Genomic DNA, 26,001 nt, shown 5'->3' on the forward strand with positions numbered 1-26,001 from the left:
AAGAACTTAAATTCAAAGAAAGCGGAAGAAAAAAATAACATAAAAATTAATGAAATTGAAACAGAGAAACATCTGTTTTCAAATAAAGAAAATCAATGAAAAGAGAGCTGTTTCTTTAAAAGATCATAAAATTGATTAAGTTTTTAGCAAAACAAAAAGAAATAAGATTCAAATTACCAATATTTGGAAAGAAACAAAGGCTATCACTACAGACCTGCAGATATCAAAATACATGAATATTATGAACAAGTGTATGCACATACATGTGACAACTTTGATGAAATGGACCACTTCCTCCAAAAACAAACAGCCATAATGCACTCAGTATCAAATAGATCATCTGAGTAGCCCTTTAACTATTAAGGAAATTGTATTTGTAACTAAATAACTTGTTTAAAAAAGAACCCAGATGGACCCGGCTGGCATGGTTTAGTGTTCAAGCGTCAACCTATGAATCAGGAGGTCATGGGTTCGATTTCCGGTCAAGGCACATGCCCAGATGGAGTACATGCCCGGGTTTCGGGCTCCATCCCCAGTGTGGGTTGTACAGGAGGCAGTTGATCAATGGTTCTCTCTCATCATTGATGTTTCTATCTCTCTCTCCCTCTCCCTTCCTCTCTGAAATCAGTAAAATAATATTTTTTTAAAAAATCCTTGATGGTTTCACTGGAGAATTCCACCATTCATTTAAAAAAGAATACCAATTCTACTCAACCTCTTCCAGAAAACAGAAGACAGGAATACATTCCAATTCATCTTATGGAACCAGTAATACCCTGATCCCAAACCAGAAAAAGAGAGTATACAAAAATTTTGGGTCCAATATTTCTCATGAATATACTGGTACATGCAAAAAAAATCCTTTAAAAATATTATCAGCCCTAACCGGTTTGGCTCAGTAGATAGAGCGTCGGCCTGCGGACTGAAGGGTTCCAGGTTCGATTCCGGTCAAGGGCATGTACCTTCGTTGTGGGCACATCCCCAGGAGGAGGTGTGCAGGAGGCAGCTGAATTGATGTTTCTCTCTCATCGATGTTTCTAACTCTCTATCCCTCTCCCTTCCTCTCTGTAAAAAATCAATAAAATATAAACAAATTATCAAATAGAATATAGCAATATATTGAAAAAATTATACACCCTGACTAAGTGGGGTTTATCTAGAAATACAAGACAAGTTCAATATTTGAAACGGCCACTCTGAAAAACAGTTTGGAAGTTTCTTTAAAAACAAAACATGAAACTAACACATGACCCAGCAATTATACTTTTGGGCATTTATCCCAGAGAAACAAAGACTTATGTTTACACCAAAACCTGTACCTCTATGGCAGCTTTATTTGTAATAGCCAAAAATGGAAAGTAACCAGGTGTCCTTCAGTGAGTGAATGGCTAAACAAACTATTGTACATTCATACAATGGAATACTACTCAGCAATAAAAAGAATCAACTATTGATACATTAAAAACCCTGGGTCAATCTCCAGAAAATTATGTTGAATTAAAAAAGCCAATCCCAAAGGTTACATATTTTATAATTCCATTTATATAACATCCTTGAAATCATAAAATTGTAGAAATGGAGAACAGACTAGTGAGTACCAGCAGTTAAGAAAGACATGGAGGTGGATGGAAAGTGAGTGTGGCTTACAGGGAAATGAGGAATCCTTGTGATGAAATTGTTCTATATTGTGACCATATCAATGTTAACATCCTGGTTAGGATGTTGTACTATAGTTTTGCAAGATGTTACCATTCTTACTCAGGAAACTGAGTACAGGGTACCTGATATCTGTCCGCATTATTTCTTAAAACTGCCTATGAATCTACAGTTATCTCAATATAAAAAGTTAAGCTTTGAAAATTATTGACGATATCAAATAGTTGCTTATGTTGGCTAGATCTGTGGATATATCTGCAGTGTTAAAATGAAAAACAGAGGCATTAAACATATTTACTTAACTCATTTGAAAATAACAATAACATACCTAATACACATGAACACAAGTAACATATGTTCATGAAAAATAACCACATTTTAAAACAACAGAAACTTAGTGAAAAAGGTGGCATTGTTTGGAATTTTCCAGATCTCTGTAATGTCTGGTTTAATAGAAAGAAGACAGCTGGATTCTCACATATGATTCTGCATTCTATCTCTTGCAAAACGTTGTTTTAGTTAAAGTATATGAAGACAATCCAGCCCCACTTTGATATGTAGTTGGAAAAGAGAAGAGTATTTTAACAGCCTTTTCAAATAATTGTAGATTTTTTTGATACTATGCAAAAATTCACAAATGATAGTTTTTTTGTAGACTAGTTGCAATATCAAATCTGAAACTGTAATGAACTTTTCATCCTCTAGGACATTAGAATCTATTTATCTACCTAGCACTTTGAAGGCATCTATGCTTGAATTTGGGCCTTGTGGAGCCCCTGCAGGAGTCTGGCACCCCCAGGGGTTCCTGGGCCACACTTTGAGAATCATTGCCCTGATGTTTTAGTCTCAGATCTGATATAAGTGCCCAATAAATGCATTAACTTGGTGATGGAATATTAAAGCCCTTAGTTTGAAAGACTTCCAAGAGATCTGGCAAATGAAATGAGAAGTAAGGTTACAAATATATTTGATAGAATTTAAGACCGTTGCTCTTTGGTGCCTCCCCAAGCTGTTCCCCCATGCTGATCTGTGCGCCATGATGCAGTACACCAGCCTAATAGGTGACCTTTTAAAATACATTTCTTTTATTCTTATAGCTGAAGATGTGACATGATTGAAATGACTTGTGTAAGGGTACAGACTGGGGACCAGGTGCCAGAACTTCTGACCCTCTTTCCCGTCCGTATCCCCAGCAGAGCGATGAATGGCCCCTTTTAGCTGCTATTAACCAGCTTTTCTCTTAACAGGAGCATAGTGGTTCCCACACGAATCTAAACCAATGAAACAAAGAATCCTTCCCGTGCACAGTGAATAGTAACCCAGGAGAACTCACTGCCACAAGTTATTATTACAGCAAATAACTAAGCAAGGATAGAAACAAGATCAGACACTTGTGTGAATAGGGAAAACCAAGGCAAGCTTCTAAGTCCATTTGCTTTCAAGCAGCAAATGGCCACTAACTCAAATCTGGGAAGACATCTCAGTAAGATGATTAGGTGTGGGTTTTGTTTTGTGCTGTGTGGTTTTTTTAGGGTAAGGTTTGCATTTTATTCTGGGCAAATCTGAGAAGGGATTAGCTGCAAAGCTCCTAGGGAGGCCCCGATGGGTTTTTACTTATAACTGTAGATGACAGGTACCCCTTTGTACTCTCCAGCTTGGCCCCGAGGGAGCCTGGTGAAGGGCATCGTAATGGCCTGCTTCCCTGTGGCTTTCTCCTCCTGAGAACTCCTGGTGGGCAGGGGCTGTGCCTGGGTCACTGTGCCACCCCTACTGCAAGCACAGTAAGTCCCACGGATTGGTTATTTATTGAACTAACAAGTCTCATTTAACCAGTTGCATCATTCAACATCCTGGAATTCAATTTAGGGGGAAATTTAATTTTGTGTGATGTTGCTTTTTCTAAATTTCCTAAATTATTTTTAGTTAATTTAACTTAATTTGCTAAGCAATAGGACTTCTGGGATCAAAATCACATTTTATAATGCCTCTCTACTCTCTTTACTCAGAAGCAGACTTCAGGCCCAAGGAGTAGGCAGGTATGCCACAGAGTCAGAAAGCAGGACAATGTTTAAAAACAGAAATTGTTTTCTTGGTGTCATGCCAGGTCAGAAACTAAAGCTTCCAGTTCCTTTGAGGCATCTTGGAAATTGCTGCATGCATGGTAGTTCTTTTGATAGAAAAATAAGGACATGAGGTTATTGTCCTATATACTTTCTTTAAATCCTCATGGTTTTTGTGAGTGTATGCATGCTTTAGACAAGTTCTTAGTTAAATTCAATCATGATACATGTAATTATAATAACAACAACAACAAGAACTCTGTATAGCAAAACATTTCCAAGTGCCAGCTGGTGGCCTACTTACAACAGCAATTACAGAGTCTTCAGGTTTATTATAATGAGATTTGATTTGTGTTTGGGAATCTCTGAGCAATATACAAATAGAGGATTTCACTATGGTTTGTAGCTGTTACTAGGAGACATATATATCATAGTAACTAGAATTTTAACTCAAGTTTCCTTCATTCATTTTTTAAATTCACTTGATAGTTGCAACCACTATAAAATACACATTTTTCTAGGTCACCAAAAATAATTTGTATTTTACAAATACAAGTATTTATACATTCCTTATGATATACCAGGCACTATTCTAGATACTTTACCACATTATATCATTGAATCTCCTGACAACCTTATACTGCAGGCATTTTACTTGTCCCTGATAAGAGTTTATAGTCTTTTGAGGGAGACAAACACTTAAGTAGGTAAGTAGAGTGGATATAGTGGTGGAGGTATTCGAAGGAAATTATGGAGAGGAACATGTGATTCAATTTCCCCTTAACATCAGAGTTGAGGAGGGGGCATGAGGAATATTGAACTAAGTCATTATTCTCTCTTTCGTGTACAATTACTTAAACTTTCATGGTTTGAAAACATTCTTTAATATTTTATAACAGATAATCTGACATATACCGCTGTGTTAGTATATTTCTAAATATTAAAGTATTAGGTTTTAAAATATACCTATTTTATTTTAAACATGTGGACTAAATCTTGCTTCTAATGTTTTGAGCAATCTGTTGGTTCAGTCTGTATGACCCAGCCAGTGTTGCTCAGTGGTTGAGTGTCAACCTATGAACCAAGAGGTCACGGTTCAATTCCCAGTAGGGGGTGTGCAGGAGGCAGCCAATTAATGATTATCTCTCATCACTGATGTTTCTATCTCTCCCTTCTCCATCCTCTCTGAAATCAATAACATATATTTTTTAAAAGTCCAAACCTTTATAGAATAAGAGGATGGGGAAGGAAACCAGGGTAACTTCTATGATTCCAGCCACTGGGTGATAGTGCCATTTAGGGCAGGAGGAGATCACAGAAGAAAGAGCTTCGTGAGAGGGAGTATAATGCTCTTGAGTTGGAGTGTTCATGTGGATGGCCAAGTAGAGATATCCAATAGGCAGTTAGACATAGTAGCTATCTTAGTTTGTTCAGGCTGCTATCATAAAACAACATAGACTGGGTGGCTTATATACAACAGAGACTTACTTCTCATGGTTCCGGGGGCCTAAGGAGTTCAAGATCAAGGCACTGGGAGATTCTGTGTTTGAGGAGAGCCCACCTCCCAGTTCATAGACTGCTGTCTTTTTTCTGTGTCCTCACATGCGGAAGCAGTGAGGGAACTCTCTGGAACCTCTATTATAAGGGCACTAGTCCCATTGATGAGGGCTCACTCTCATGACTTAATCATCTCCCAAAAGTCTATCTTCAAATACCACCACATTAGGTTTGAACATATGAAGTTGGGGCTGGGAGGGGGGGGGGGGGGGGCGGGGAGGAGGGGCGGGGGGCGGGGGGCACACAAACCTTCAGTCTATAGCAAGAGTCCAAGGCTCAATGAAGGTGACTTATTTAGAGGCAGAATTTTGGTCATCATCAGCACATCAGTGACTGTCAAAAGGGAGAGAATGCACTAAACAGACTGTCCAACCTCAGAGAGAAGGCAGGGGAGGTGGGAGGGGGAGGCTAAGAGATCAACCAAAGGACTTGTATGCATACATATTAGCATAACCAATGGACACGGACACTGGGGTGGTGGGGCTTGTCCTGGGGGGTGGGAGTGGTGGGGGTGGAGGGGCGGTCAATCGGGGGAAAAAGGAGACATATGTAATACTTTAAACAATAAATTAATTAATTAATTAATTAAATCTACATCTTTAGTAATCGCTAATTGACATTAATTATCGTATTGAAAGGAAATAAAAATGCTAGCTCCATTATAAAAAAAAAAAGGGGGGGGGGAATGACTACATCACCAGCTAGAGAGTATAGAGCGGGGAGGACAGTGAATGGAGGGTGAGGCCTGGGGAACACCGTCTTCTGGTGCCATACATGCAGCCTCTACAACACCCGGGTGTACTTGTGCAGCTCAGACCAAGTGTGACTGCTGTCTTCCCCCAGAATGGCTTTCTTCTCTTCACCGTCTCCTTTCTCATTTATTTCTCCTCCTATTTCTCCCTGGTTTTCCTTACTGCTTCACCATCTCCCCCCTTCATGTTTTTATTTATTTATTATAAAATATATCACACATAAGATGTGGGCTTTTTAATGCATTTGTATGGTTTAAAGAAGAGTAATCAAATAAACATAGTACCAGCTGATAAAACAGAATATTCCAGATTGTCACCCTCCCTGACTGCCTCTCCCCTTGTCCCTCCTCCCAGAGGTAAAAACCACTACCCTGAATTTTGTGGGGTTTTTTTTTTACATAGTTTTAGCATATATAGTTATTACTAAACTATATTTTGCTTTCTAGAGGGTTTTTGTATAAATGGTATAAAACTGTCATTTCAGTGACACTTGTCCTTGATGCTTTTTTCCAATATTATGCTTGGGAGGTTCATCTTCGCAAATACAAGTAGCTGTAGTTCCCTTCCACAGTTCATCCATTCTCCCTCAGTGGACCAGGGCTGTGGCTGTAAGAACAGTGTCTTCACGATCACCCTGTCTGTATGTTTGGCAAACATCTGCACCCAGGGATATACCTGAAATGGGAATTGCTGACTGTGCTGTACGGGCGGCCAGACTCTTTTCCAAAGTCCTCGTACCAATTTATAATCCCACCTGGAATCTTCTCCTTTTCTAAATTAAAGAATATTTATTTTGTTGTTAATAAAACTATATTCATTAAATATTTTTATACTAGAGGCCCAGCACACGATTAAATTGTGTGCATGTAGGATCCCCTAGGACAGTGGCCGGCAAACTCATTAGTCAACAGAGCCAAATATCAACAGTACAACGATTGAAATTTCTTTTGAGAGCCAAATTTTTTAAACTTAAACTATATAGGTAGGTACATTGTTATTAACTTAATTAGGGTACTTCTAAGGCTTAGGAAGAGCCACACTCAAGGGGCCAAAGAGCCGCATGTGGCTCACGAGCCGCAGTTTGCTGACCATGGCCCTAGACCTAGCCTGCCATCAGGGCCATGTCCGCTGCCCCGCAAAGCCTCACACGCTTTGTGGACACTGCTGGCGCCCCAGGGATGGGGGGTGGGGGTGGGAGGAGGGCCCCAAGAGGTGCTCTATGCACCTCCTGGTGACCGGTCGTTTAGTCATTATGGTGTTATGGCATTACAGCCACTGGCCTTTTATAATATAGATAGGAAAAAAATTACCATCAGTGTGGTACTCCATGACAAAAAAAAAAAAAAAAAAAAAAATTCTTTCAGCATCCTTTCCTCACTTATATTTTAACGTCCCTATTCCACCTTGTCTTCTTTTTTTAAGTGGTTCGTTCTCCATTTTCCTTTCACAGATTCACTCCACAGGCCAGAGTGCCCTTCTTCATACTCTTTGGTTCCTGCTCTCTTTTTCTGCTCTGCTACCCATTTCCCCACCCTCTTCTCTGCCACAGGCCCTTGAGGAAGAGCCCCCACATTCCATAACCCGAAATTCCGAAATTCCCCGTGGATTCAGAGGCCAGAGCAAAATTCTCACTGTCAGAAAAGCAGGGGAGGGCAGGGTGCTGGTGGCCTCTGGAAACCCCCTCCCCTGGGACTCCCCGTCCAACCCAGAGCAGCCTGTTTTGTTTTTTTCTTTGTAATATGTGTCATCGGTATACTTAGCCTGTGGGAACTAGCGGATATTGGGCCTGTTGAACTCCCTGTCTGTTTCCTGAGTGGAAAGGTACACAGCACTGGGACCTGCTCAGTATTCCCGGAGGTTATTTATGAATGCAGCCTGAGGTCTGAAAATAGAAACAGAGGCACAGGGAGGTGCCCCGAGGTGAGGGAGGCAGGGCCCGTGGCTCTTCGCTAGAAACAGGCAGCCGTGGCCTTCATAGAAAGAGCAGAGCCTGGTCCCTGCCAGGGCAGAGGGAAACTGAGCCCCTTCCTCTTGTCCACAGTGTCAGGGAGGGATGCGGAGGCCGCAGGCCCCCTGGGAGGGCTGGGCCCCTTTGCGGCTGGAAATACTTTCATTGGCTCCCAGCCGCCTGGCGTTTGGGCATCTTGTCTCTGGACTGTATGCTGTCCTGTGCAATGACCCTCAGGGGCATTCCTGGAGGCGAGGGGGCTTCCCTCTGAGTGTTTGTACTGCAGCAGACCTGCCCTGGGCGGTTTATCACTCAGCTCCCTTTCCAATGCTTCTTCACTTTTCCACACACTGGATCACTTGGGCAGCTTTACAAACGACTGATGCTTGGGTCCCACCCGCAGAGAGTCTGGGCTGGGCCAGCCGTTTTTCAGATCTCTCCAGATGATTTTAATGTGCAGAGGGAAATACTGCCTAAGCTCAAAGCTGAACCGCTCGGGGATATCAAGGGACCACCCTTCATTTTCTAGTATCTGCTTTAATAGCTGTCTTTTGTGGAAGCCCACGATGTGCCAGACGAGGAGGTAAGTTCTGTTCACATCAGCTCACAATGATTAGGCCCGGGTTACGGATAAGGAAACAAAGGCCCAAGTTTGCACAGCAAAATCGGATTTAAATTCTGATTTTTCCAACATCACCATCTGTGCTCTAACCACTTCATAGCACGGCCCCTCTCTTGGAAGACTGTCAAGGAGGGTTTGGAGCATAGGAGCACTCTTTCACTCAATGTAGCAAGTTGGTGTGATTTAAAACATGAATGAGGCAGAGACCAAAGAATGCAAGGGAGTGAGGAAAGAGGAGGGAGTTGCCCAATTTGAATTTGGGATCAAAATCCAGTCTACAATGAAGTCTTTCTTTACGTGGTTCAGAGGAGCCACAGTCACCTGCTGCTGTGTGGAGCCCAGCGCGGGTGGGAGAGGCAGGCCCGGGCAGGGCTCTGACTCAGCTTCTATGGCAGAGCCAGAGGAGATCTTTTTTTTTTTTTTTTCAACTGCTCCATCCTTTAATTGATGAGGAAAAGGAGACAGACAGAGGGGGGAAATTGCCTAAGGTCATACAGGGGTTAATGACAAAACCAGGGTTAATCCCCAGGGTTTCTTTCAATTTAGTTTCTTTTTTTTTTTTTTTTTTATTGCTTAAAGTAATACAAAGGGTATTACATATGTGTCCATTTTTTCCCCCCTGCCCTAGACAGTCCCCTAGCCTCCCCTATCCCCCAGAGTCTTATGTCCATTGGTTATGCTTATATGCATGCATACAAGTCCTTTGGTTGATCTCTTACCCCCCTACCTCCTGTCCCCCAACCCTCCCCGGCCTTCCCGCTGCAGTTTGACAATCTGTTTGAGGCAGCTCTGCCTCTGTATCTATTATTGTTCAAAAGTTTATAATGGTCTCTATTATCCATGAATGAGTGAGATCATGTGGTATTTTTCCTTCATTGACTGGCTTATTTCACTTAGCATAAATGCTCTCCAGTTCCATCCATGCCGTTGCAAATGGTAAGAGTTCCTTCCTTTTTAGAGCAGCATAGTATTCCATCGTGTAGATGTACCACAGTTTTCTAATCCATTCATCTACTGATGGGCACTTAGGCTGTTTCCAGATCTTAGCTATGGTGAATTGTGCTGCTATGAACATAGGGGTGCATATATCCTTTCTGATTGGTGTTTCTGGTTTCTTGGGATATATTCCTAGAAGAGGGATCACAGGGTCAAATGGGAGTTCCATTTTCAGTTTTTTGAGGAAACTCAGAGGAGATCTTGTGCCCACAACATCCACCCTACATCTTGGTTCGGGGCCCCTGGGATCAGCCCAGCATACTCTGATGGCTGGAGACCCCGTGGCAGCTCCCTGACCAGGAAATAGAGACGAGAAAGCTAAGGAACTGGCGATGGGATTTTAATTTTTCTCATTATCTATTTTTTCTGTATTAGTTTTATGATGAAAAAAATACTGAAAATATTAACTATATGTGAGCACTCATTCCATAGTTGGCTGTTCTTGAATTTACAATCTTGCCAAAGACACTCGCTATAGACTGAGAATCTATTTTAAAAATAAAGACTAGCCCAGCTGGCGTGGCTCAGTGGTTGAGCATCGACCTATGAACCAGGAGGTCACTGGTTTGATTCCTGGTCAGGGCACACATGCCTGGGTTGCAGGCTTGATCCCCAGTAGGGGATGTGTAGGAGGCAGCTGATCCATGATTCTTTCTCATCATGGATGTTTCCATCTCTTTCTCCCTCTCCCTTCCTCTCTGAAATCAATAAAAATATTTAAAAAATAAATAAAGACAATAAAGCCTAAAGCTGTTTATTTGCATGTAAACCCTTTGGTCACTTCATTTGGGCAAAAGCGTGGTAGGAATAGAGATTTTCTTCTTTTTGAGCTCAGATTCTCTACTCCTATAACTGCTTCCTGAGTTGTGGCATTCCTCTCCACTTCCCATCACCAGAATTTTAAATAATGAGAGAAACCTAATCTCGTTTAGGTTGCAGAGTGGCCAAGCTGTTCTCCCACACAACCATTTCCTTCCCATGATGGCTCTCTCTTGCCACCTTTTTAACCTGAGCCAAAGAGTCCCACTTCCTGACTTTGGGAGGCAGAGATGCACTTGGGCCTGGAACAGTATAAGAAGACACCTGCCTGGACATCTCTCTTCTTGTCATGTTGCCATCTCCCTGGCTCTGAGGTTGTTGCCCCCAAACATCAAGGTCAGATAAACTTGTCACACTCACCTTCATGGTGCATTTGTATATTTGTGTTGGAGAACCAGGATGTCCCAAGGAGCTGACTTGCTATTTCTCATTAAATATATTGAATGCCTAGAACAGGGGTGGGCAAACTTTTTGACTCGAGGGCCACAATGGGTTCTTAAACTGGACCGGAGGGCCGGAACAAAAGCATGGATGGAGTGTTTGTGTGAACTAATATAAATTCAAAGTAAACATTACATAAAGCCCACGGCTGGCCTGGAACCTTTTAAGGAAAGCCTTCCAAAGTCTTTCTGACTACGTCACAGAAGGTCAAAGTTAATAGCACCCAAAACACTATTTAGTTCCTTGTAACGATTCTTTTGAATACCTCAATCGTCTAGGTCCATGGTCAGCAAACTGCGGCTCAAGAGCCACATGCGGCTCTTTGGCCCCTTGAGTGTGGCTCTTCCTAAGCCTTAGGAGTACCCTAATTAAGTTAATAACAATGTACCTACCTATATAGTTTAAGTTTAAAAAATTTGGCTCTCAGAAGAAATTTCAATCGTTGTACTGTTGATATTTGGTTCTGTTGACTAATGAGTTTGCCGACCACTGGTCTAGGTCATTGAAAAAAGATCTTACAAAAATCTTGAAAAGACCTCCTCTTATGAAGTCTGTTTTAGAAAGTCTGCATGTGAGTGTGTGTTTGTGTGTGTGTGTGTGTGTGTGTGTGTGTGTGTATGTGTGCGCGCGCACACACACCTATGCACACAGGCACACACAGTCCCACAGAAGAGTGACGATGGTTGAATTGACACTAATGGAATAGTGGTCGAGGCAAACACATTTCTCAAGACAGAACTTTTCTCCCCTTTCCAATAATGGAGCATACAGACTGGAGGGACGATGAATTCCTGGAAATGTTCACTCTTGGCCATGTGAGGTGAAGGGCTGCTTCTCTTACCTCTTACCAAGCCTCCAATTCCACGATCCTTCTGCTGGGAGGGCAGTTAAAGCTAGATGCCAACTATGCCAACGCTGAGCATAGAAAACCCACATAATCATAGGAAGAAAGGCCTTTTCCGTTGGTTGGTTTTTCCCTAGAGAGGCATGACACCGAGAAATGCAATACCTTGGAGGAGATAATTACTTTTATTACCACAAATAAGACTCTCCAGCTTGAAGGTAGACAAACTTAGCTCTACTTAGGCTCATGTAACATTGTGCATCTGGCTTGTTTTTACTTCCTTGTGTGGAATGAAGTGGGAGTTTTTGTTCCAGTCTGAGTGCGGTGGAAATTGTAGAAAGGGGAAGGCATAAAGAAAGTGCCTGTGTGAGGAGGTGTCACCACAGGAAGACATTTGACCCTGCCAAGCAGCTCAGTGGAGTAGGGTTACAGGGAAGCCAGAGACCCCCACGCTGCTCAGCTCCTGGGCCAGCAGTCACGTTGTCTATGTGAACCTAACGGTCCCTAAACCACTAATGAGTTTTCCTGGAAACCCTGATGCCAGTGGGATTATAAAATGTGATCCAAATTATAGTCCATAAATCCCTAGAAGTCTGCAAATATATTTTTAGGGGTTCGTGCATTTTAGGACTTTGAAAGTTCTGAATCATTTGATGGCCAGTTAGAATAAAATGTTATGGGATTGTAGAGCCTATATCTGCTGATGTTTACAATCAAAATGTCACCAAGGTATCAGTTACAGTGATCTTTTCAAAAAATCAAAATAACATTTATAGGTCAGCTGGCGTGGTTTGGTGGTTGAATGTCGGCCCATGAACCAGGAGGTCAGGGTTCAATTCCAGGTCATATGTCCAGATTGCAGGCTCGATCCCCAGTGGAGGGTGTGCAGGAGGCAGCAGTCAATGATGTTTCTCTCTCATCGATGTTTCTATCTCTCTCTCTTCCTCTCTCTAATGTCAATAAAAATATTTTTTTTAAAAAAATAACATTTATACAGAAAAGTAGACCTTTTCCCAATCCATTAGGTACCCACTGTTCAACCTTCTCACCCATCTTTCATTTCTGGGTCTGTGGTCTCACACGGAAGCAATCATGTTGAGTTTCTGTTCTGAGAAAACCCGCACTGAGGAGATGGGGATGGAACTGGGCTGTGAGGAGGGGGCGGGACTTTGATAGGGAGGGAGGAAGGGGAGGGGTAAAGGCAAGAATGTGACCCCTTTCAGGTCTATGCACTTCTAGTCCAGGCTGTCTCTAATCCCACGGGGAGAGCCCTCAGGGAAGTAAGCTGATCCTTGATGAAATACCAGAGTTAATGGATTGTACGTAATTTTTAAAAAAATGTCAGTAACAGTCATGATTTCTACTTGCCTTCACCTTAGAACAGGTTAGGGATGAAATTTGCTGCCAGATACCCATGCTAAAAAATTAAACTATTTTTGTTTGGGAACCTGACTTTGCATTCCCAACATGAAAAACAAAAGTCATTCTGCTTTGGACTCACTCAGTAGTTGAGGGATTGGTAGCAGGCAACTGGCAAATATTCATGGGAGCCATTTAGGTTGGCTTGGTAACCATGATAAATCCATATTTTGATTTTGTCTGTGTCACTCCCGTAAGCTGAATTCTGACTGGCACATCCAAAGTTTTGAGAGGGGTTTTGGGGACTACTCCAGATCCACAAGGCAGGGGCTCCTGGTCCCCCAGGCAAAAGGCAGTGAGATAGGGTTTCTGAGAAGATGTGATTGATTCATTCATTTGAGGAAGCGGTCTTCTCTCTCTTCTCCCCAGCCTTTCTTTCACATAGCAAGGCATTTTCTTCTGGAACTGCAGTATTTGATTCTGAGCCATCTCTTCCTTTTATTATAAGCGCAAACACAGCCCATCAGGCTCCTTTGAGGTTTTAAGTGGAATTAGAGAACTTGAAGTAGCATCAGTTGGAAAGTTTCCCATCCTAGCCCTAGTTGGTTTGGCTCAGTGGATAGAACATCAGTCTACCGACTGAAGGGTCCCAGGTTTGATTCCGGTCAAGGGCACATGCCCAGGTTGTGGGCTCCATCCCGAGTAGGGGGCCTGCAGCAGGCAGCCCATCAATGATTCTCTTTCATTTGATGTTTCTATCTCTTCCTCTGATATCAATAAAAATATATTTTTTTAAAAAAGAAAGAAAGAAAAGGAAAGAAAAGAAAGCTTCCCCTCCTAGAGGAGTCACTTCCTCGTCCTTGGTACCGTCTTCTCATATCCCCCTGAGGGACTAAAGTTTTGCCACCCTGAAATCTGCTTTTTGGGATATTGACTTTAAGCAGGCTATTGAGAAACAAGAGACTCAGAAAGAACCTCTGACACTACCCTGTTCCTCCCTAAAGGAATTCAGTTAGAAAAACCTGCTTCAGAAAGGAACCTTAGCTATTCACCTTGGCACATAAGAATTAAATGTGGCCGTCAGGGAGGATCCAAACTAAAATCTGTTCACCAGCTCCCCCCTGGGTCCCTTGTTTCTGAGTGGCCCTGCTATAATTTGTTATCCAAATGTTGCCTTTTCCGCGTCTACTTGTGAACTGCCTACCTCCCCTTCCTTAGTCCAAAATGACATATCTACTTCATTTTGCCTCACTGTCTTTGGAGTTTTCATGCTCATGTGAATTCCCCATGGCCACAAATTTTATTTTCTCCTGTTAATCTGCTGTATGTCATTTGAATTATTGGACCAGCCAGAAGAACTAAAGGGGTAAAGGGAAAGTTTTCCCAGCCCTGACACCCCCTAGTGCCCTTTGCCCAGTCCTCCCTCTGTGTACTCACTGCACCAATGTGACATCCATCCCGGCAATGCCAAGCCTCCATTTATTTCATTCTATTACCAAAGCCCAGAACACAGCCCAGTCAGCGTGGCTCAGTGGTTGAGCTTCAACCTATGAACCAGGAGGTCACGGTTCGATTCCCAGTCAGGGCACATGCCCAAGCTGTGGGCTCGCTCCCCAGTGTGGGGTGTACAGGAGACAGCCGATCAACGATTCTCTCTCATCATTGATGTTTCTATCTCTCTCTCCCTCTCTGAAATTAATAAAAATATATTTAAAATAAAAAGAATTTTAAATAAATAAAAAGCCTAGGACACAGCATCGGAAAAGTTCTAGTGCAGCTCCGCCACTGACTAGCTGGTGACCTTGCCTGGCCAGGACTAGTAGATCTGAAGTACTAGTCATGATCTTGCCCTTACCTTCAGAGCCTGCTCCCTTGTTGAGAACAGAACAATGAAACTGGTAGGAAAGTTTTCTAATAGTTTACTTGAGTCCAAATTTTGACAGTATGCCTGTAAGCAATATCTCAGCAGATTGAGAAAATGCTCTGACGAATGGTATTTTTACGGTTCTTTTCATGCATTAAGAATCAAAGGAGAAAATGTGAGTAAGGAAGATTACATGAAATCCACAGATGGTAGATTAAGGAGGTGGGAGAAAGCAGAGCTGGAAGTCTCTAGGATTGGGTCAAAGGCAGAATGGAAAAATACATACTTCTTTTACATTGGTGGGTACAGGATAGTTACCAGTCCACATTTACAGCACACAGGGACGGTATACGGGCAACAAGATAACAGTGCGGAGTCCTGGGTCTTGTGCTCTGGTGCCTGCTGCAGCTGTGCCTCCGAGGGGTCTGGAAAATAAAATTACTCTGACATTTCAAAGGCTTGTTGTCCGAGATGCACAAAGATAATAGACAGGACTCGCTGAAGATAAAGATTGACCTTTTATCAAGGCAGCTACAGGCCAGGACGTGACTACCCACCATGATCCACTTAGGAATTTTTATGTTTAGACCATCCTGTGTGGCTATTTTCCATCACCGCGTTTGTAAGGCCTGCCATGGGGCACTTGTGAGCTTATCAGGTTTAGGGTACTATAGCCCCCTTTTCATTCCCACCTTCTTGTCTCGGTCCCAGGATCCTGGCCTGGCAACAGCCTCATTGTCTACACCTCCACTGGGCTGGACCGACTCCTGCAAGTGGGGTGTGGTGCTAGATCAGACAGGTGTAACTAGGAGGTTGTTCTGGTGTTAACTCTCTGTGTTAGCCTTGAGCAAGTTACTTCACTCCTCTAAGCCTCAGTTTCCTCATATGTAAAATAGGGATAATAATAGTCCTACTTTATATGTGTAGGACTATTGCAGATTAATTGAGAAATGTATGTAAAACACTTAGAACAATTAGCTCTTGATGATGATGATGATGATGATGATGATGATGATGATGATGATGGTAGTGATGGTGATGATGACTTCCATCAGGGTATTTTGAGGATTTCAGCCAGTGGTTACCAGGGGAGAGCTCTGTCTTGGCTCTAGACTGGATTCTCTTCCTCTTTCTTCTCTTGGGAACTTTATCCACACCGGTACATACTCCATGATTACATCCTGGCTGACATGCTTTATTGCAGAGAGCTGGCTCACAGAATTCAACACCTTGACTTTTCTTTGTTTGTTTTTTGCATTTAAAATTTTCTTCAATTACAGTTGACACACAATATTATACATTTCAGGTGTACAGCATATTGCTTAGACATTTATATAACTTACCAAGTGGTCACCCTGATAAATCTAGTACCCACCTGGCACCATCCATAGTTATTACAATATTATTGACTCTATTCCCTATGCTCTACTTTATATCCTCATGACTATTTCATCACCGCACAATTTGTACTTTTTAATCCCTTCGCCTTTTTTTTCCCATTCTCACAACCCCTCTCCCCTCTGGCAACCATCATTTTGTTCTCTGTATTAGCATAATGCGCTCTAGGTCCATCCACGTTGACCTTGACTTTCCTTTTTTTGTCATTTATTTTCCTTATTTTTATAGCTTCAAATGTATCTGTCACTGCAGGCTGAGAGACTGTCCCCCATGACTCCCTTGGAATGCCTGTCCATCAACACCTCCAGCCACAGCCTTGGCTCCAGCAGTGGAGCTGAGATTCTAGAAAGGCTGGGGGATGCCTGGAAGACTTCCTCCCCACCACTTAGCCCCATGCCCAATCCCCACACTCTGTTGCTATTTCCTTTATTTGCCTACAAATTTCTCCCTGCAGAAGTTCATTTTCCTTTGGAACTAAGTTGACTCTCACTGAGCTGATGTTTAACCGTTGAACTGAGTTATACTCACCAGTGATTTCTCTATACCTAGTATAGGGTTGTTGGGTTTTTTAAGGAATGCATAGATTAGCTATAATAGAGATTGCTGAATAGTTTTCCAAAATGTTTGTAGGAATTTGCATTCTCACCAGTGAAGTATGAGTGTGCGAGTTGCTCAATATGCTGGTCAACACTTTGTCATGCTGGCCTTTTAATTTTAGTCATTCTGGTGGGTGTATAATAATATTTCATTGTGATTTTAATTGGCATCTCCTGATGCAGTGCTGATGTGAAGTAACTTTTAGATGCTTATTGGCCATTTGGATATCCTCTTTGGCAAAGTGCCTGTTTAAGTCTTTTGCTCATTTAAAAAAATGGATTATACTTTTCTATTTGTAGAGGCTCTCTACATATTCTAGACACTAATGCTATGATAGATACATGTATTGTGAACACCTATCATTCTGTGGTTTGTCTCTTCACTCTCTTAATTGTATCTTTTGGTGAAGAAAAGGTTCTTAATTTTAATGTGGTCCAATTGATCAACCTGATTTTTATTTTTTTCATTTTTTTCATTATTGATTAAGGTATTACTTATGTGTCCTTATCACCCCATTGCCTCCCCCCACCCCTCCATTCATGCCCTCACCCTGCTGTTGTCTGTGTCCATTGGTTAGGCTTATATGCACGCATACAAGTCCTTTGATCAACCTGATTTTTAAAAAATATATTTTTATTGATTTTTTACAGAGAGGAGGGAGAGGGATAGTTAGAAACATTGATGAGAGAGAAACATCCATCAGCTGCCTCCTGCACACCCCCTACTGGGGATGTGCCCACAACCAAGGTACATGCCCTTGACTGGAATTAAACCTGGGACCCTTCAGTCTGCAGGCTCTATCCACTGAGCCAAACCAGTTAGGGCTGATCAACCTGATTTTTAATGCTCAGTGTCTTTTGTGCCCTACTTAAGAAATCTTTGATTACCCCTGAAATCATGAAAATGTTCTTCTATGTTTTCTTCTAGGAACTTCATTGTTTTACCTTTCACATTACGCTCTATAATTTGTTTTGAATAAATTTTTGTGTATAGTGTTAAGTAGGGGTCAAAGTTCATTTCTTCCCATATCGATATATGCAATTCATCCAGGATCACTCTTTCTTTCACTGAATTGCAAGAGTGCCTTTGTTATAAAGTAATGGTATGTATAGGTCTGTTTTGGGTTCTCAGTTCTGTTCCAGGGATCTATTTGAATCTCTTTGTGCCAATACCATACTATCTTGACTACTGTAGCTTTGTAATAAATCTTGATATCTGCTATATAAATCTTCCAATGTTATCCTTCAAGATTATCCTGACTATTCTAGATATTTTTTATTGCCACATAAATTTTAGAATCAGGTTGCCAATTCTCTCTCTCTCTCTCTCTCTCTCTCTCTCTCTCTCTCTCTCTCTCTCTCTCTCTCTCTCTCTCTCTCTCTCTCTCTCTCTCTCTCTCTCTCACACACACACACCCTATTGGCATTTGATTGAGATTCCATTAAACCCATAGGTCATTTGGGAATAGAATTGATGTGCTGACAATTTTGATACTTGATAAATGCCTTCAATGTTTAGGTCTTTAGTTTCTCTCAGCAATGTTTTATCATTTTCAATGTATACAAATTTTTTTAAATAAAATATATCTTTTTTAAAATATATTTCTTTATTGATTTCAGAGAGGAAGGGAGAAGGAGAGAGAGACAGAAACATCAATGATGAGAGAGAATCACTGGTTGGCTGCCTCCCGCACACCCCCCACTGGGGAACGAGTCCGCAACCCAGGCATGTGCCCCTAGCAGGAATCGAACCTGGGACCCCTCAGTCCGCAGGCCGACGCTCTATCCACTGAGCCAAACCGGCTAGGGCAATATATCTTTTTACTTGTCATAATTCTTTCTCTTTTTATTGGGGGAAGGACTAGCAATGTTAAAATGATTGAAAATCAAATTCTATTTCCAGTCTATTGTTAATAGCCTTCAAAGCAACCTAGAGGCTCCACTATAGCTTTTGTCTAGATACCTCAAACCTCCTCAATACCTATTATGCCCTGAGTTTCCATAGACTCATTCAGTCCCCACATCTCTTCACTCCAACTCTTCCTCTCTGTGTCATGTTCTCATCCTCAGAAGTGATTTTATTTTTTTACTTTCCTACAGTAGTATTTCAGACTAGGTGTTTGTTTGCAAGCTAGCTTAAGTAAAAAGATACTTTACCATAAGGATACCAGGGGTCTACACTTGAACTTGTATGAGACTACTAACACTGTAATGCCACATGCCTCAGCAGATCTGCTCAGTCTAAAGATACCTTCTGCCCACTCCAAGCTATTCTTAGTCAGTCTTCTTAAGTTTTGATGTATCTAGCTGTTGTATTCCTCCTGCAATTCTTCTCAAACTAAATATGTCTGGTGTGGTTTGGGAAGTATGACGCCTGGAGAGTCTCCTCATCTAAAAGGAATCTTCAGGGCCCCCTACCTGCTCTTCCCTGGACTGAGACGCCCCCCGGGTTCACATCCCCTCCCTGACATTGATCCTTTGTGGTTCACTCATATTTTATTACATAGACCTTCCCCAAGAGTCTTATCGTTGATTCAGTTTCAGTATTTCAGTTGGGTGGCAATGCACTCTACGTGTGAATTGAGTGGGTGAACAGAATGAATGTTGACATGGCTGCTGGAGGAAATGGCTATAGAAGTAGGGGTGGGACAAGGCCTATTTGAGCCAAGAACAGCCTTTCTGACCAGGCCCTTGAGCAGAAGTGGTATTGAAAGCCCAGCTGGTGGTCAAAATCCCTAGTTACAGCTGAGCAGGCCCGCTAAGCCGCTGGCCTCAGAGGCAGCCTATTCAATATTAAGACAAGAAAGAATCAATCTGAACACTCTGGAGACCAAACTCAGTGAAGCTTTTCAGTAATTGAAGCTTGGATGGAAGTGCTAGAATCACTCTGGGAATCTCCCAAAATTAATTAACTGCTTGAATAAATGAATAAAGAGAAAGTTTATGAAAGAGGATTTCCATTCTCTGTCTACCATGATTGGTAGGGACCACTCGAGAGAGAGACTCAAAGGAAATTCTGGGACCAGAATAGTGGGGTCAGTAGAGCTGAGCCAGAGGCGGCGGCCTCACTTGGGTTGGCTCCTATTGTACAGCCTCTGCCAAAGGAGCGACGCCTTTGGTCAACTTGCCACTTGCTCTTCCACACCTTGCCCGGAACCTCCTCCTTCAGGAAGCCTTTTGGCCCACCTTTCCCAATTACTCCGTGCCTGGGCGGGCGATAGCCATCCTCTGTGTGCTTATGCGTCCTGTGCCCACCTCTGTCACTCCACTCTGTGCCATGATGGAGAGTCCTGTTGCCAATCTTTGCCACTTGATCATAAGCATCTCCATGAGGGGGTGTGTCTTAGTTGTCCTTATACCCCAACTTCTGTTTGGCCGGGCATGTGATTGTGCTCAATGTGTTGAAGACTGAATTACTATTAGAAATCTATTGAGATGTTTTCATGGTTTATTTGATGTAACTAATCGGTTGCAAGAAAAATCTCTGAAGGTATAAATTGGTTGAGCATGTGGGTCACTCTGTGTATTTTCTTAAACTTAAAAAAAATTTTTTTTAATCCTCACCCAAGGAATGAGGATATTTTTTCCATTGAATTTTAGAGAGATTGGAAGGGTTGGGGGAAAGGGGAGAGAGAGAGACATCAATGTGAGAGCGTCACATCGATTAGTCGCCTCCTGCTCACACTCCAGCCGAGGCCGGGGATTGAACCTGCAATCGAGGTGCGTGCCTTTTACTGGGAATCAAGCCTGAGACCCTTTGGTCCATGGGCCAACATTCTCACTACTGAGAAAAACCGGCCAGGGCTTTTTAAACTTTTTTTTTTTAAAAGAAGCCATGCATTCTTGTTTAATTAATTTTTGCTAACTAAAATTTAAAATCCACATGACTGTGCAATACAAATATGGCATTTTGTATGCCCAGCATGTAATAACATAGTTAAAAGGTTCACTATGTGTATTTTAATGTTGCCTAACACACTGTCCGTCACCAACTGCACATGTATCTGAGTCCATTGGAACCACTCAAGCTGGGCAGCTATTCGTACAGCTCACCAGGACTCCTGGTACAGCAACGAGGAGAAAGCTCTTCTTGTCCCTGTCCCCAGGCGCCTGGCGGGAGTGGTTTGCACTAAGTTATACTGGAGCTGCCTATTCTCTAAAGATTTCTCATTTTGGGCTTTCTTTTTCTAGCTCCACTCTGGGAGCCTAGGTTCTATAAAATAGAACTCCAAGGGGAATTTGAATTTGCTGTTAAACATGGAGTCCTTGAAGCTTTTCTTGTAAATAACTCACTCCTCTCAGAAGAGCTGCAAGGTGAGGAGTCTTAGGTGAGGTGAGCAGTCTTAGGCTCCGTGGCCCCAAGGGCTGGGCAGACTCACCCCACACAGGCAACAGATGCCACTCTGTCTGGTCAGCAGCCTTCTGTTTTGATCACTTGAGTCCACTGGGGAGAGAGAATAAGTATGTCTGAAAGAAGGTCACATTTTAAACATATCGGCACCTGATGTTTATCAGTTAGGGCTTGGCTAGGAAGTCATGACCCAGAAGGGGGCTGCCCAGGGAGGGGCAGGGTGACAAGTGGACACTACAGAGAGATGGGAAGTGCCAGAGATACCCTGTTCCTGATGATGATTTTGTTCAGGGACTCGACTGCTCGAAATCACCTTTTAAGCTTGTAGTGTGTGTCCTAGGCTTGGCAGCCTCTCACCTAGGAGGTTAGAGCAGGACGGCCTCGGTTCCCTAAGGATCCTCTGTCTTTGCAGAGCCTAGAACCAGTAGGAACCAGGAACAGAAACAAACAATTGAATGAGTGAGCTGAGCCAGGACAAGTGGTGGGAGAGTTGCTAGATTTAAATGTAGCATACCAAGTTAAGTTTGAATTTCAGGTAAACAGTGAATTATTTTTAGTATAAATATGTCCCAAATATTGCCTGGGACATACTTATATTTTAAAAAAATCACTTGTTATGTGAATATACTTTACACTACTGAACTATAGTTATGCTGAATTAACTATAGTTATGCTGCATTAGGGTGATAAAAAATTATTTGTTTTTTGAGAGTCTAATTTAACTGGGTGTCATATTATTTTATTTGCTAAATCTGGCAACTTAAAACAGGTAAAGAACACCCCTTCCCTTTCCCCTTTGCTGTAAGCCAGGGTAGGTAGTAAATGTAGTCACAAAGATTCTTTTGGGTCCGGTCATTCCGCTCCTGAGGTGGATGTAGGGTGAGGCACAGACAGTCTGGGATGAAGAATGAGGTTCCAGATCAGAGCTGCACTCCTTCCTGGGAGTCTGCAAACTCTGGGAGGGCCGGATTCGATGCCACACAGTAATCCTGGGTGTCATGGGCCCACTGTGGCCACTCACTCCAGGGACTAACGATCCTGGAGGACAGGCCCTGACAGAAGTCAGAAGTCAATGGCCCGCATATGCCTGCCATTGCTCCATCCGAATTGACCATCACACCCAAGTCTTTAAGCTGCAAAGCCATGCCTAGGTGCACGGCCGTATAAGCAAACCCAGTATCACCTCTGAAAATCTGAATTTGCCCAAAATACAGTAGCAGTTGATTATTTTATCTGGTTGACAACAGGATCAGCCACAGGCTTTCTTTAATTAGTAAAACACCCCTCATGCATTAAAAATGGGGTACCATTTGCAAAAGAAAATAATAACCAAAAAAGGAGGAAGAATGGCACACCACCCTAATGAAGGCCAGAGATTGTAAAAGCAAGTTATTCCTGTAGAGCAGCAATTTTCCACCTTTTTCACCTCATAAACCAATTACTAAACCAATTACTAAAATTTTGCAGCACACCAAAAATGTATTTTTTGCCAATCTGACAAAAAAAAAAAAGTATAATTTTGATTCATTCACACTGGATGGCTATTGTTGTGTTGGCTACTGTCATTTTTTTTTTTTTAATTTGACAACCTAAGGGAAAAGAGGTCAGTGCCCCTGACTAAAGAGTCAGGGGTTGCATGTTTGAGGCATTTTTGCAGCACACCGGTGAAAATGGATGCTGTGGGACAGCTCCTGGCAGACATCTTCAGGTGTCCAGGACGCCCCGGTGGTGTGTGAAGAGCGGCTCCACAGCAGCGAGACCCCCGCTGGGAGGGTCACAGAGGCAGCCTCCTTATCTCATAGCACAGTGCACGTGCCGTGAGGTCAGGCTGCGGTTGGCTTCCATCGGTGAGGTCCTCCTCACCTTGGATGTGAGCCAGCAGAAGTTGGAGAGAAGGTGAAGACAAGGCAGAGAGGGCGAGGGGAGAATCACTGCAGTGGAAGTGTTGGTGGAGAGAAGAGGAGTGACTTGCTCTGCTTGGGGGTAGGGGGTTGCGGGGGTGGGGTGTATGTGGGTTGGATGGGGGAGCCCCAACAGGGAATTGTGTTGGTCTGCTTTAAGAAACTGCCGTGAGGCCTGCATTTGGTGATGATCTGCCAGTGTGAAAACTTGACAATAGAAAAACAATGAAAACGATAATAACTATTATTATTATTCTAACAACAATAAAAATTATTTTTTATTTTTTTAAAATATATTTTATTGACTTTTTACAGAGAAGAAGGGAGAGGGATAGAGAGTTAGAAATATCAATGGGAGAGAAACATCGATCAGCTGCCTCTTGCACACCTCCCACCAGGGATGCGCCCGCAACCAAGGTACATGCCCTTGACTGGAATCGAACCTGGGACCCTTCAGTCCGCAGGCCAACGCTTTATCCACTGAGCCAAACCAGTTAGGGCAGCCGTGGGCAAACTATGGCCGCGGGCCGGATCCAGCCCGTTTGAAATGAATAAAACTAAAAAAAAAAAAAGACCATACCCTTTTATGTAATGATGTTTACTTTGAATTTGTATTAGTTCACACAAACACTTCATCCATGCTTTTGTTCCAGCCCTCTGGTCCAGTTTAAGAACACATTGTGGCCCTCGAGTCAAAAAGTTTGCCCACCCCTGGGTTAGGGCAATAAAAATATTTTTAAGTAATATAAAATTTTAAAGTTATAATAATAAACAAAATCCTATCCTTTGTGCTGTGGGTGGAATTGGGTTCCCCCCCAAATAGATATGTTGAAGTCCTAACCCCCAAGAGCTCAGAAGGTAACTTTATTTGGAAATCGGGTCCTTGCAAGTGTAATTAAGTTAAGATGTACTGGAGCGGGGTGGGCCCCTAATCCAATGTGACTGGTGTTCTCAGACAACGGGCATGTGACAACGGAGACACACGGGGAGAATGCCATGTGATGGTGAAGGTGGGGATTGGAGTGACACCGCAGGAGCCAAGCCACACCAGAGACTGTCAGCAAACCAGCAGGGCTGGGAGAGGGGCCCGGAGCAGACCCTTCCTCAGGGCCCTCGGAGGAACCAACCCTGCCAACACCTTCATTTCAGACTCCTGGCTGCAGAACTGTGAGACAATACATTTCTGTTGTTTTAAGTCACCCAGTTTGTGGTCCTTGGTTACAGCAGCCCTAGGAAATTAATAACCATAATACTAATGATAATAGTCACCATTGAATTATTACTATGTGGCAGGCACCATGTGAAGTGATTTAATCAAATTATATTACATATTTTTCAGCACAACCCTGTGAGAAAGGAACTGTTTTTATTCCACATCACAGTTGAGGAGAGGGAAGCTTAAAGAGGCCTGAGGTCAAATTACTTTAGGTAGAAACTTAGAAAATGAAGAGAGAAGTGATTTGGGGTGAAAAACCTTCAAATCACATGTTAGAAGCATAACTTACTTCATCCAGGTGTTAGATCAGCCCTACTCAGCACTCAAGGGGAAATACATTTAAACTAGGAAGGCTGAAAGAGTCAGGATAGGCTAGGTTATGCTGCAGTAACAAGTGAGCCTGAAACCCGTCCCTAGAAGTCTCTACCACGTTCATTTTCTGGGTAGAATTCATGCCATGGTGAATTCAGTGGTTCTCAACCTTCTGGCCCTTTAAATACAGTTCCTCATGTTGTGACCCAACCATAAAATTATTTTCGTTGCTACTTCATAACTGTAATGTTGCTACTGTTATGAATCATAATGTAAATATCTGATATGCAGGATGGTCTTAGGCGACCCCTGTGAAAGGGTCGTTTGACCACCAAAGGGGTCACGACCCACAGGTTGAGAACCACTGATCTAGATAGAAACAAAAAGGAAGGACAATTAGAGGAGCAGTGGTCACTTTAATTTGGGGAGAATTTAGATTCATTATTTTTTAAATAATAATTTTGCTAAAAAAAACAAACAACAACTATGCTTTATGATCAAAGTGAAAGTTTCTTGATGGTAGCTGCCTGATGAAATGTTATTGGCTAAACCATAGTTAAGTTTTTCGTGGATTAAATGTGTTGAGGATAAATAGGATACCCACTTAATACTTTTGTTTTATGTTGTTCCTTTCTGGCATAATCAAAATCTTTTATCCCCTGAAGTAAACATTATATCTCGATAAAGTATCCAACACATAGTAGATGCTTACTTAATATCTGTTGAATAACTAAAGGAAATGAATGCTAGGTGTACATACTATGAAATAAGACACAGGCAGAATAATCACAGAAGAAAGGGGCCAAAAAACATGCCTTCGAATGCTTTTTACCTCTGGGCTTTCATGGGCCAATAAAATCAAAAGAAAAAAACTGGACAAGTTGGCCAGTAAAGGCTTTAAAAACAACAGTAATGATCACCTAGTGGCTCCATCAGTAAAGTAAATTGCAACGTTCGGCTGGACACAGAATTAGACTAAGAACAATCTTTAAATTAAATACATTTAGCTTTTTAAAAAGCTCACTGCATTGTCTTTATTTTTTCTCATTTTGTCAAAGCTAAATTCACCAATTGGCATTGAGATAAACCACCTGCCTTCCCCTCCCGAAGTCTCATAGACAGAACCCTCCCATAGGGCCTGGTGTCAGCTGTACAAATGCCCCCGTTTATGGGGGGAGGGGGAGTGCTCCCAGGGACAGTGCCCCTCCTGGTTCCCAGCTGTCTCCCACCGAGCAGGCAGAGTGGGTGGTGGAATTATCTCTCTCATGGGACAGCACCCAGGGCCTGACTCCTGGACTTGTGCCCGGTC

The 26,001-nt window shown here is 42.5% G+C and overlaps 1 long non-coding RNA gene across 1 annotated transcript in view; it reads left to right on the forward strand.

Moving 5' to 3' along the window:
* Positions 1–24,925, forward strand: part of LOC118659359 — a 30,132-nt gene extending 5,207 nt beyond the window's left edge. The window contains exon 3 of the long non-coding RNA XR_004968503.1: positions 24,120–24,925. This is a non-coding gene — a long non-coding RNA (uncharacterized LOC118659359). The remainder of the gene's footprint in view (positions 1–24,119) is intronic.
* Positions 24,926–26,001: the final 1,076 nt, after the last annotated feature.

The sequence above is a fragment of the Myotis myotis genome, unplaced genomic scaffold, assembly GCF_014108235.1.
Source record: "Myotis myotis isolate mMyoMyo1 unplaced genomic scaffold, mMyoMyo1.p scaffold_m19_p_6, whole genome shotgun sequence".
In the NCBI taxonomy this organism is placed as follows: domain Eukaryota; kingdom Metazoa; phylum Chordata; class Mammalia; order Chiroptera; family Vespertilionidae; genus Myotis; species Myotis myotis.